The sequence below is a fragment of the Salvelinus fontinalis genome, chromosome 16 (assembly GCF_029448725.1).
Source record: "Salvelinus fontinalis isolate EN_2023a chromosome 16, ASM2944872v1, whole genome shotgun sequence".
In the NCBI taxonomy this organism is placed as follows: domain Eukaryota; kingdom Metazoa; phylum Chordata; class Actinopteri; order Salmoniformes; family Salmonidae; genus Salvelinus; species Salvelinus fontinalis.
In genome coordinates this window covers 36,554,883-36,567,143 of record NC_074680.1, presented here as the reverse complement: position 1 = coordinate 36,567,143, position 12,261 = coordinate 36,554,883, and the positions used below count along the sequence as shown (strand labels likewise).

The following is a 12,261-nucleotide window of genomic DNA, read 5'->3' as shown; positions in this document are numbered from 1 at the left end:
GCCCCCCTCTCTCTCTCTGATACATCATCAAGCCCCCCTCTCTCTCTCTGATACAGCATGTAGCCCCCCTCTATCTCTCTGATACAGCATGTAGCCCTCCTCTCTCTCTCTGATACAGCATGTAGCCCCCCTCTCTCTCTGATACAGCATGTAGCCCTCCTCTCTCTCTCTGATACAGCATGTAGCCCTTCTCTCTCTCTGATACATCATGTAGCCCTCCTCTCTCTCTCTGATACATCATGTAGCCCTCCCCTCTCTCTGATACATCATGTAGCCCCCCTCTCTCTCTCTGATACATCATGTAGCCCCCCTCTCTCTCTCTGATACATCATGTAGCCCCCCTCTCTCTCTCTGATACATCATGTAGCCCTCCTCTCTCTCTCTCTGATACAGCATGTAACCCCCCTCTCTCTCTGATACATCATGTAGCCCCCCTCTCTCTCTCTGATACAGCATGTAGCCCTCCTCTCTCTCTGATACATCATGTAGCCCTCCTCTCTCTCTCTGATACAGCATGTAGCCCTCCTCTCAATTCAATTCAATTCAAGGGGCTTTATTGGCATGGGAAACATGTGTTAACATTGCCAAAGCAAGTGAGGTAGATAATATACAAAAGTCAAATAAACAATAAAAAATGAACAGTAAACATTACACATACAGAAGTTTCAAAACAATAAAGACATTACAAATGTCATATATATATATGCAGTGTTGTAACAATGTACAAATGGTTAAAGCACACAAGTTAAAGTAAATAAACATAAATATGGGTTGTATTTACAATGGTGTTTGTTCTTCACTGGTTGCCCTTTTCTGGTGGCAACAAGTCACAAATCTTGCTGCTGTGATGGCACACTGTGGAATTTCACCCAGTAGATATGGGAGTTTATCAAAATTGGATTTGTTTTCGAATTCTTTGTGGATCTGTGTAATCTGAGGGAAATATGTCTCTCTAATATGGTCATACATTGGGCAGGAGGTTAGGAAGTGCAGCTCAGTTTCCACCTCATTTTGTGGGCAGTGAGCACATAGCCTCTCTCTCTCTGATACATCATGTAGCCCTCCTCTCTCTCTCTGATACAGCATGTAGCCCCCTCTCTCTCTCTGATACATCATCAAGCCCCCCTCTCTCTCTCTGATACATCATCAAGCCCCCCTCTCTCTCTCTGATACAGCATGTAGCCCTCCCCTCTCTCTCTGATACAGCATGTAGCCCTCCTCTCTCTCTCTGATACATCATGTAGCCCCCCTTTCTCTCTCTGATACATCATGTAGCCCTGCTCTCTCTCTCTGATACATCATGTAGCCCTCCCCTCTCTCTCTGATACATCATGTCGCCCTCCTCTCACTCTCTGATACATCATGTAGCCCCCCTTTCTCTCTCTGATACATCATGTAGCCCTCCTCTCTCTCTCTGATACAGCATGTAGCCCTCCCCTCTCTCTCTGATACATCATGTCGCCCTCCTCTCACTCTCTGATACATCATGTCGCCCTCCTCTCACTCTCTGATACATCATGTAGCCCTCCTCTCACTCTCTGATACATCATGTAGCCCTCCTCTCTCTCTCTCTGATACAGCATGTAGCCCTCCTCTCTCTCTCTGATACATCATGTAGCCCCCCTCTCTCTCTCTGATACATCAGGTAGCCCTCCTCTCTCTCTCTGATACATCATGTAGCCCCCCTCTCTCTCTCTGATACATCATGTAGCCCTCCTCTCTCTCTCTGATACATCATGTAGCCCTCCTCTCTCTCTCTGATACATCATGTAGCCCCCCTCTCTCTCTCTGATACATCATGTAGCCCTCCTCTCTCTCTCTCTCTGATACAACATGTAGCCCTCCTTTCTCTCTCTGATACATCATGTAGCCCTCCTCTCTCTCTCTGATACATCATGTAGCCCCCCTTTCTCTCTCTGATACATCATGTAGCCCTCCTCTCTCTCTCTGATACATCATGTAGCCCCCCTCTCTCTCTGATACAGCATGTAGCCCTCCTCTCTCTCTCTGATACAGCATGTAGCCCTCCCCTCTCTCTCTGATACAGCATGTAGCCCTCCTCTCGCTCTCTGATACATCATGTAGCCCTCCCCACTCTCTCTGATACATCATTTAGACCTCCTCTCTCTCTCTGATACAGCATGTAGCCCTCCTCTCTCTCTCTGATACATCATGTAGCCCTCACCTCTCTCTCTGATACATCATGTAGCCCTCCTCTCTCTCTCTGATACAGCATGTAGCCCTCCTCTCTCTCTCTGATACAGCATGTAGCCCTCCTCTCTCTCTCTGATACAGCATGTAGCCCCCCTCTATCTCTCTGATACAGCATGTAGCCCTCCTCTCTCTCTCTGATACAGCATGTAGCCCTCCTCTCTCTCTCTGATACAGCTTGTAGCCCCCCTCTCTCTCTGATACAGCATGTAGTCCTCCTCTCTCTCTCTGATACAGCATGTAGCCCTTCTCTCTCTCTGATACATCATGTAGCCCTCCTCTCTCTCTCTGATACATCATGTAGCCCTCCTCTCTCTCTCTGATACATCATGTAGCCCCCCTCTCTCTCTCCAATACATCATGTAGCCCCCCTCTCTCTCTCTGATACATCATGTAGCCCTCCTCTCTCTCTCTCTGATACATCATGTAGCCCCCCTCTCTCTCTCTGATACAGCATGTAGCCCTCCTCTCTCTCTGATACAGCATGTAGCCCTCCTCTCTCTCTCTGATACATCATGTAGCCCTCCTCTCTCTCTCTGATACATCATGTAGCCCCCCTTTCTCTCTCTGATACATCATGTAGCCCTCCTCTCTCTCTCTGATACAGCATGTAGCCCTCCTCTCTCTCTCTGATACATCATGTAGCCCTCCTCTCTCTCTCTGATACAGCATGTAGCCCCCCTCTCTCTCTGATACAGCATGTAGCCCTCCTCTCTCTCTCTGATACAGCATGTAGCCCTCCTCTCTCTCTCTGATACATCATGTAATCCTCCCCTCTCTCTCTGATACATCATGTAGCCCTCCTCTCTCTCTCTGATACAGCATGTAGCCCTCCTCTCTCTCTCTGATACACCATGTAGCCCTCCTCTCTCTCGCTGATACAGCGTGTAGCCCTCCTCTCTCTCTCTGATACATCATGTAGCCCCCCTCTCTCTCTCTGATATACCATGTAGCCCTCCTCTCTCTCTCTGATACAGCATGTAGCCCTCCTCTCTCTCTCTGATACAGCATGTAGCCCTCCTCTCACTCTCTGATACAGCATGTAGCCCTCCTCTCGCTCTCTGATACAGCATGTAGCCCTCCTCTCTCTCTCCAATACATCATGTAGCCCCCCTCTCTCTCTCTGATACATCATGTAGCCCTCCTCTCTCTCTCTCTGATACATCATGTAGCCCCCCTCTCTCTCTCTGATACAGCATGTAGCCCTCCTCCTCTCTCTCTGATACAGCATGTAGCCCTCCTCTCTCTCTCTGACACATCATGTAGCCCTCCTCTCTCTCTCTGATACATCATGTAGCCCCCCTTTCTCTCTCTGATACATCATGTAGCCCTCCTCTCTCTCTCTGATACAGCATGTAGCCCTCCTCTCTCTCTCTGATACATCATGTAGCCCTCCTCTCTCTCTCTGATACAGCATGTAGCCCCCCTCTCTCTCTGATACAGCATGTAGCCCTCCTCTCTCTCTCTGATACAGCATGTAGCCCTCCTCTCTCTCTCTGATCCATCATGTAGCCCTCCCCTCTCTCTCTGATACATCATGTAGCCCTCCTCTCTCTCTCTGATACAGCATGTAGCCCTCCTCTCTCTCTCTGATACACCATGTAGCCCTCCTCTCTCTCGCTGATACAGCGTGTAGCCCTCCTCTCTCTCTCTGATACATCATGTAGCCCCCCTCTCTCTCTCTGATATACCATGTAGCCCTCCTCTCTCTCTCTGATACAGCATGTAGCCCTCCTCTCTCTCTCTGATACAGCATGTAGCCCTCCTCTCACTCTCTGATACAGCATGTAGCCCTCCTCTCGCTCTCTGATACAGCATGTAGCCCTCCTCTCTCTCTCTGATACATCATGTAGCCCTCCTCTCACTCTCTGATACATCATGAAGCCCTCCTCTCTCTCTGATACATCATGTAGCCCTCCTCTCTCTCTGATACATCATGTAGCCCTCACTTCTCTCTCTGATACGTCATGTAGCCCTCCTCTCTCTCTCTGATACAGCATGTAGCCCTTCTCTCTCTCTCTGATACATCATGTAGCCCTCCTCTCTCTCTCTGATACATCATGTAACCCTCCCCTCTCTCTCTGATACAGCATGTAGCCCTCCTCTCGCTCTCTGATACATCATGTAGCCCTCCCCTCTCTCTCTGATACATCATTTAGCCCTCCTCTCTCTCTCTGATACAGCATGTAGCCCTCCTCTCTCTCTCAGATACATCATGTAGCCCTCCTCTCTCTCTCTGATACAGCATGTAGCCCTCCTCTCTCTCTCTGATACATCATGTAGCCCTCCTCTCTCTCTCTGATACAGCATGTAGCCCTCCTCTCTCTCTCTGATACAGCATGTAGCCCTCCTCTCGCTCTCTGATACATCATGTAGCCCTCCCCTCTCTCTCTGATACATCATTTAGCCCTCCTCTCTCTCTCTGATACAGCATGTAGCCCTCCTCTCTCTCTCTGATACATCATGTAGCCCTCCTCTCTCTCTCTGATACAGCATGTAGCCCTCCTCTCTCTCTCTGATACATCATGTAGCCATCCTCTCTCTCTCTGATACAGCATGTAGCCCTCCTCTCTCTCTGATACAGCATGTAGCCCTCCTCTCTCTCTCTGATACAGCATGTAGCCCCCCTCTATCTCTCTGATACAGCATGTAGCCCTCCTCTCTCTCTCTGATACAGCATGTAGCCCCCCTCTCTCTCTGATACAGCATGTAGCCCTCCTCTCTCTCTCTGATACAGCATGTAGCCCTTCTCTCTCTCTGATACATCATGTAGCCCTCCTCTCTCTCTCTGATACATCATGTAGCCCTCCCCTCTCTCTGATACATCATGTAGCCCCCCTCTCTCTCTCTGATACATCATGTAGCCCCCCTCTCTCTCTCTGATACATCATGTAGCCCCCCTCTCTCTCTCTGATACATCATGTAGCCCTCCTCTCTCTCTCTCTGATACAGCATGTAACCCCCCTCTCTCTCTGATACATCATGTAGCCCCCCTCTCTCTCTCTGATACAGCATGTAGCCCTCCTCTCTCTCTGATACATCATGTAGCCCTCCTCTCTCTCTCTGATACAGCATGTAGCCCTCCTTTCAATTCAATTCAATTCAATTCAAGGGGCTTTATTGGCATGGGAAACATGTGTTAACATTGCCAAAGCAAGTGAGGTAGATAATATACAAAAGTCAAATAAACAATAAAAAATGAACAGTAAACATTACACATACAGAAGTTTCAAAACAATAAAGACATTACAAATGTCACATATATATATGCAGTGTTGTAACAATGTACAAATGGTTAAAGCACACAAGTTAAAGTAAATAAACATAAATATGGGTTGTATTTACAATGGTGTTTGTTCTTCACTGGTTGCCCTTTTCTGGTGGCAACAAGTCACAAATCTTGCTGCTGTGATGGCACACTGTGGAATTTCACCCAGTAGATATGGGAGTTTATCAAAATTGGATTTGTTTTCGAATTCTTTGTGGATCTGTGTAATCTGAGGGAAATATGTCTCTCTAATATGGTCATACATTGGGCAGGAGGTTAGGAAGTGCAGCTCAGTTTCCACCTCATTTTGTGGGCAGTGAGCACATAGCCTCTCTCTCTCTGATACATCATGTAGCCCTCCTCTCTCTCTCTGATACAGCATGTAGCCCCCTCTCTCTCTCTGATACATCATCAAGCCCCCCTCTCTCTCTCTGATACATCATCAAGCCCCCCTCTCTCTCTCTGATACAGCATGTAGCCCTCCCCTCTCTCTCTGATACAGCATGTAGCCCTCCTCTCTCTCTCTGATACATCATGTAGCCCCCCTTTCTCTCTCTGATACATCATGTAGCCCTCCTCTCTCTCTCTGATACATCATGTAGCCCTCCTCTCTCTCTCTGATACAGCATGTAGCCCTCCCCTCTCTCTCTGATACATCATGTCGCCCTCCTCTCACTCTCTGATACAGCATGTAGCCCCCCTCTATCTCTCTGATACAGCATGTAGCCCTCCTCTCTCTCTCTGATACAGCATGTAGCCCTTCTCTCACTCTCTGATACAGCATGTAGCCCTCACTTCTCTCTCTGATACGTCATGTAGCCCTCCTCTCTCTCTCTGATACAGCATGTAGCCCTTCTCTCTCTCTCTGATACATCATGTAGCCCTCCTCTCTCTCTCTGATACATCATGTAACCCTCCCCTCTCTCTCTGATACAGCATGTAGCCCTCCTCTCGCTCTCTGATACATCATGTAGCCCTCCCCTCTCTCTCTGATACATCATTTAGCCCTCCTCTCTCTCTCTGATACAGCATGTAGCCCTCCTCTCTCTCTCAGATACATCATGTAGCCCTCCTCTCTCTCTCTGATACAGCATGTAGCCCTCCTCTCTCTCTCTGATACATCATGTAGCCCTCCTCTCTCTCTCTGATACAGCATGTAGCCCTCCTCTCTCTCTCTGATACAGCATGTAGCCCTCCTCTCGCTCTCTGATACATCATGTAGCCCTCCCCTCTCTCTCTGATACATCATTTAGCCCTCCTCTCTCTCTCTGATACAGCATGTAGCCCTCCTCTCTCTCTCTGATACATCATGTAGCCCTCCTCTCTCTCTCTGATACAGCATGTAGCCCTCCTCTCTCTCTCTGATACATCATGTAGCCCTCCTCTCTCTCTCTGATACAGCATGTAGCCCTCCTCTCTCTCTGATACAGCATGTAGCCCTCCTCTCTCTCTCTGATACAGCATGTAGCCCCCCTCTATCTCTCTGATACAGCATGTAGCCCTCCTCTCTCTCTCTGATACAGCATGTAGCCCCCCTCTCTCTCTGATACAGCATGTAGCCCTCCTCTCTCTCTCTGATACAGCATGTAGCCCTTCTCTCTCTCTGATACATCATGTAGCCCTCCTCTCTCTCTCTGATACATCATGTAGCCCTCCCCTCTCTCTGATACATCATGTAGCCCCCCTCTCTCTCTCTGATACATCATGTAGCCCCCCTCTCTCTCTCTGATACATCATGTAGCCCCCCTCTCTCTCTCTGATACATCATGTAGCCCTCCTCTCTCTCTCTCTGATACAGCATGTAACCCCCCTCTCTCTCTGATACATCATGTAGCCCCCCTCTCTCTCTCTGATACAGCATGTAGCCCTCCTCTCTCTCTGATACATCATGTAGCCCTCCTCTCTCTCTCTGATACAGCATGTAGCCCTCCTTTCAATTCAATTCAATTCAATTCAAGGGGCTTTATTGGCATGGGAAACATGTGTTAACATTGCCAAAGCAAGTGAGGTAGATAATATACAAAAGTCAAATAAACAATAAAAAATGAACAGTAAACATTACACATACAGAAGTTTCAAAACAATAAAGACATTACAAATGTCACATATATATATGCAGTGTTGTAACAATGTACAAATGGTTAAAGCACACAAGTTAAAGTAAATAAACATAAATATGGGTTGTATTTACAATGGTGTTTGTTCTTCACTGGTTGCCCTTTTCTGGTGGCAACAAGTCACAAATCTTGCTGCTGTGATGGCACACTGTGGAATTTCACCCAGTAGATATGGGAGTTTATCAAAATTGGATTTGTTTTCGAATTCTTTGTGGATCTGTGTAATCTGAGGGAAATATGTCTCTCTAATATGGTCATACATTGGGCAGGAGGTTAGGAAGTGCAGCTCAGTTTCCACCTCATTTTGTGGGCAGTGAGCACATAGCCTCTCTCTCTCTGATACATCATGTAGCCCTCCTCTCTCTCTCTGATACAGCATGTAGCCCCCTCTCTCTCTCTGATACATCATCAAGCCCCCCTCTCTCTCTCTGATACATCATCAAGCCCCCCTCTCTCTCTCTGATACAGCATGTAGCCCTCCCCTCTCTCTCTGATACAGCATGTAGCCCTCCTCTCTCTCTCTGATACATCATGTAGCCCCCCTTTCTCTCTCTGATACATCATGTAGCCCTCCTCTCTCTCTCTGATACATCATGTAGCCCTCCTCTCTCTCTCTGATACAGCATGTAGCCCTCCCCTCTCTCTCTGATACATCATGTCGCCCTCCTCTCACTCTCTGATACATCATGTAGCCCCCCTTTCTCTCTCTGATACATCATGTCGCCCTCCTCTCACTCTCTGATACATCATGTAGCCCTCCTCTCACTCTCTGATACAGCATGTAGCCCCCTCTCTCTCTCTGATACATCATCAAGCCCCCCTCTCTCTCTCTGATACATCATCAAGCCCCCCTCTCTCTCTCTGATACAGCATGTAGCCCTCCCCTCTCTCTCTGATACAGCATGTAGCCCTCCTCTCTCTCTCTGATACATCATGTAGCCCCCCTTTCTCTCTCTGATACATCATGTAGCCCTCCTCTCTCTCTCTGATACATCATGTAGCCCTCCTCTCTCTCTCTGATACAGCATGTAGCCCTCCCTTCTCTCTCTGATACATCATGTCGCCCTCCTCTCACTCTCTGATACATCATGTAGCCCCCCTTTCTCTCTCTGATACATCATGTCACCCTCCTCTCACTCTCTGATACATCATGTAGCCCTCCTCTCACTCTCTGATACATCATGTAGCCCTCCTCTCTCTCTCTCTGATACAGCATGTAGCCCCCCTCTCTCTCTCTGATACATCAGGTAGCCCTCCTCTCTCTCTCTGATACATCATGTAGCCCCCCTCTCTCTCTCTGATACATCATGTAGCCCTCCTCTCTCTCTCTGATACATCATGTAGCCCCCCTCTCTCTCTCTGATACATCATGTAGCCCTCCTCTCTCTCTCTCTCTGATACATCATGTAGCCCCCCTTTCTCTCTCTGATACATCATGTAGCCCTCCTCTCTCTCTCTGATACATCATGTAGCCCCCCTTTCTCTCTCTGATACATCATGTAGCCCTCCTCTCTCTCTCTCTCTGATACATCATGTAGCCCCCCTTTCTCTCTCTGATACATCATGTAGCCCTCCTCTCTCTCTCTGATACAGCATGTAGCCCCCCCCTCTCTCTCTGATACAGCATGTAGCCCTCCTCTCTCTCTATGATACAGCATGTAGCCCTCCCCTCTCTCTCTCTGATACAGCATGTAGCCCTCCCCTCTCTCTCTGATACATCATGTAGCCCTCCCTCTCTCTCTGATACATAATGTAGCCCTCCCCTCTCTCTCTGATACAGCATGTAGCCCTCCCCTCTCTCTCTGATACAGCATGTAGCCCTCCCCTCTCTCTCTGATACATCATGTAGCCCTCCCCTCTCTCTCTGATACAGCATGTAGCCCTCCTCTCCCTCTCTGATACAGCATGTAGCCTTCACTTCTCTCTCTGATACATCATGTAGCCCTCCTCTCTCTCTCTGATACAGCATGTAGCCCCCCTCTCTCTCTCTGATACATCATGTAGCCCTCCTCTCTCTCTCTGATACATCACGTAGCCCCCCTCTCTCTCTCTGATACAGCATGTAGCCCTCCTCTCTCTCTCTGATACATCATGTAGCCCTCCTCTCTCTCTCTCTGATACATCATGTAGCCCCCCTTTCTCTCTCTGATACATCATGTAGCCCTCCTCTCTCTCTCTGATACAGCATGTAGCCCTCCTCTCTCTCTCTGATACATCATGTAGCCCTCCTCTCTCTCTCTGATACAGCATGTAGCCCCCCTCTCTCTCTGATACAGCATGTAGCCCTCCTCTCACTCTCTGATACAGCATGTAGCCCTCCTCTCTCTCTCTGATACAGCATGTAGCCCCCCTTTCTCTCTCTGATACATCATGTAGCCCTCCTCTCTCTCTCTGATACATCATGTAGCCCTCCCCTCTCTCTCTGATACATCATGTAGCCCCCCTCTCTCTCTCTGATACATCATGTAGCCCCCCTCTCTCTCTCTGATACATCATGTAGCCCTCCTCTCTCTCTCTCTGATACATCATGTAGCCCCCCTCTCTCTCTCTGATACAGCATGTAGCCCTCCTCTCTCTCTGATACAGCATGTAGCCCTCCTCTCTCTCTCTGATACATCATGTAGCCCTCCTCTCTCTCTCTGATACATCATGTAGCCCTCCTCTCTCTCTCTGATACAGCATGTAGCCCTCCTCTCTCTCTCTGATACATCATGTAGCCCTCCTCTCTCTCTCTGATACAGCATGTAGCCCCCCTCTCTCTCTGATACAGCATGTAGCCCTCCTCTCTCTCTCTGATACAGCATGTAGCCCTCCTCTCTCTCTCTGATACATCATGTAGCCCTCCCCTCTCTCTCTGATACATCATGTAGCCCTCCTCTCTCTCTCTGATACAGCATGTAGCCCTCCTCTCTCTCTCTGATACACCATGTAGCCTTCCTCTCTCTCGCTGATACAGCGTGTAGCCCTCCTCTCTCTCTCTGATACATCATGTAGCCCCCCTCTCTCTCTCTGATATACCATGTAGCCCTCCTCTCTCTCTCTGATACAGCATGTAGCCCCCCTCTCTCTCTGATACAGCATGTAGCCCTCCTCTCTCTCTCTGATACAGCATGTAGCCCTTCTCTCTCTCTGATACATCATGTAGCCCTCCTCTCTCTCTCTGATACATCATGTAGCCCTCCCCTCTCTCTGATACATCATGTAGCCCCCCTCTCTCTCTCTGATACAGCATGTAGCCCCCCTCTCTCTCTCTGATACATCATGTAGCCCCCCTCTCTCTCTCTGATACATCATGTAGCCCCCCTCTCTCTCTCTGATACATCATGTAGCCCTCCTCTCTCTCTCTCTGATACAGCATGTAACCCCCCTCTCTCTCTGATACATCATGTAGCCCCCCTCTCTCTCTCTGATACAGCATGTAGCCCTCCTCTCTCTCTGATACATCATGTAGCCCTCCTCTCTCTCTCTGATACAGCATGTAGCCCTCCTCTCAATTCAATTCAATTCAATTCAAGGGGCTTTATTGGCATGGGAAACATGTGTTAACATTGCCAAAGCAAGTGAGGTAGATAATATACAAAAGTCAAATAAACAATAAAAAATTAACAGTAAACATTACACATACAGAAGTTTCAAAACAATAAAGACATTACAAATGTCATATATATATATGCAGTGTTGTAACAATGTACAAATGGTTAAAGCACACAAGTTAAAGTAAATAAACATAAATATGGGTTGTATTTACAATGGTGTTTGTTCTTCACTGGTTGCCCTTTTCTGGTGGCAACAAGTCACAAATCTTGCTGCTGTGATGGCACACTGTGGAATTTCACCCAGTAGATATGGGAGTTTATCAAAATTGGATTTGTTTTCGAATTCTTTGTGGATCTGTGTAATCTGAGGGAAATATGTCTCTCTAATATGGTCATACATTGGGCAGGAGGTTAGGAAGTGCAGCTCAGTTTCCACCTCATTTTGTGGCAGTGAGCACATAGCCTCTCTCTCTCTGATACATCATGTAGCCCCCCTCTCTCTCTCTGATACAGCATGTAGCCCTCCCCTCTCTCTCTGATACAGCATGTAGCCCTCCTCTCTCTCTCTGATACATCATGTAGCCCCCCTTTCTCTCTCTGATACATCATGTCGCCCTCCTCTCACTCTCTGATACATCATGTAGCCCTCCTCTCACTCTCTGATACATCATGTAGCCCTCCTCTCTCTCTCTGATACAGCATGTAGCCCTCCTCTCTCTCTCTGATACATCATGTAGCCCCCCTCTCTCTCTCTGATACATCATGTAGCCCTCCTCTCTCTCTCTGATACATCATGTAGCCCCCCTTTCTCTCTCTGATACATCATGTAGCCCCCCTCTCTCTCTCTGATACATCATGTAGCCCCCCTCTCTCTCTCTGATACATCATGTAGCCCTCCTCTCTCTCTCTGATACATCATGTAGCCCCCCTCTCTCTCTCTGATACATCATGTAGCCCCCCTTTCTCTCTCTGATACATCATGTAGCCCTCCTCTCTCTCTCTCTCTGATACATCATGTAGCCCCCCTTTCTCTCTCTGATACATCATGTAGCCCCCCTTTCTCTCTCTGATACATCATGTAGCCCCCCTTTCTCTCTCTGATACATCATGTAGCCCTCCTCTCTCTCTC

At 48.2% G+C, this 12,261-nt stretch overlaps 1 protein-coding gene across 3 annotated transcripts in view; it reads left to right on the top strand.

Annotated features, from left to right (window-relative positions):
- The window catches only part of daam1a (dishevelled associated activator of morphogenesis 1a), a 112,183-nt gene that overhangs the window by 85,696 nt on the left and 14,226 nt on the right, over positions 1-12,261 (top strand). The gene's annotated exons all lie outside the window — the stretch shown is intronic.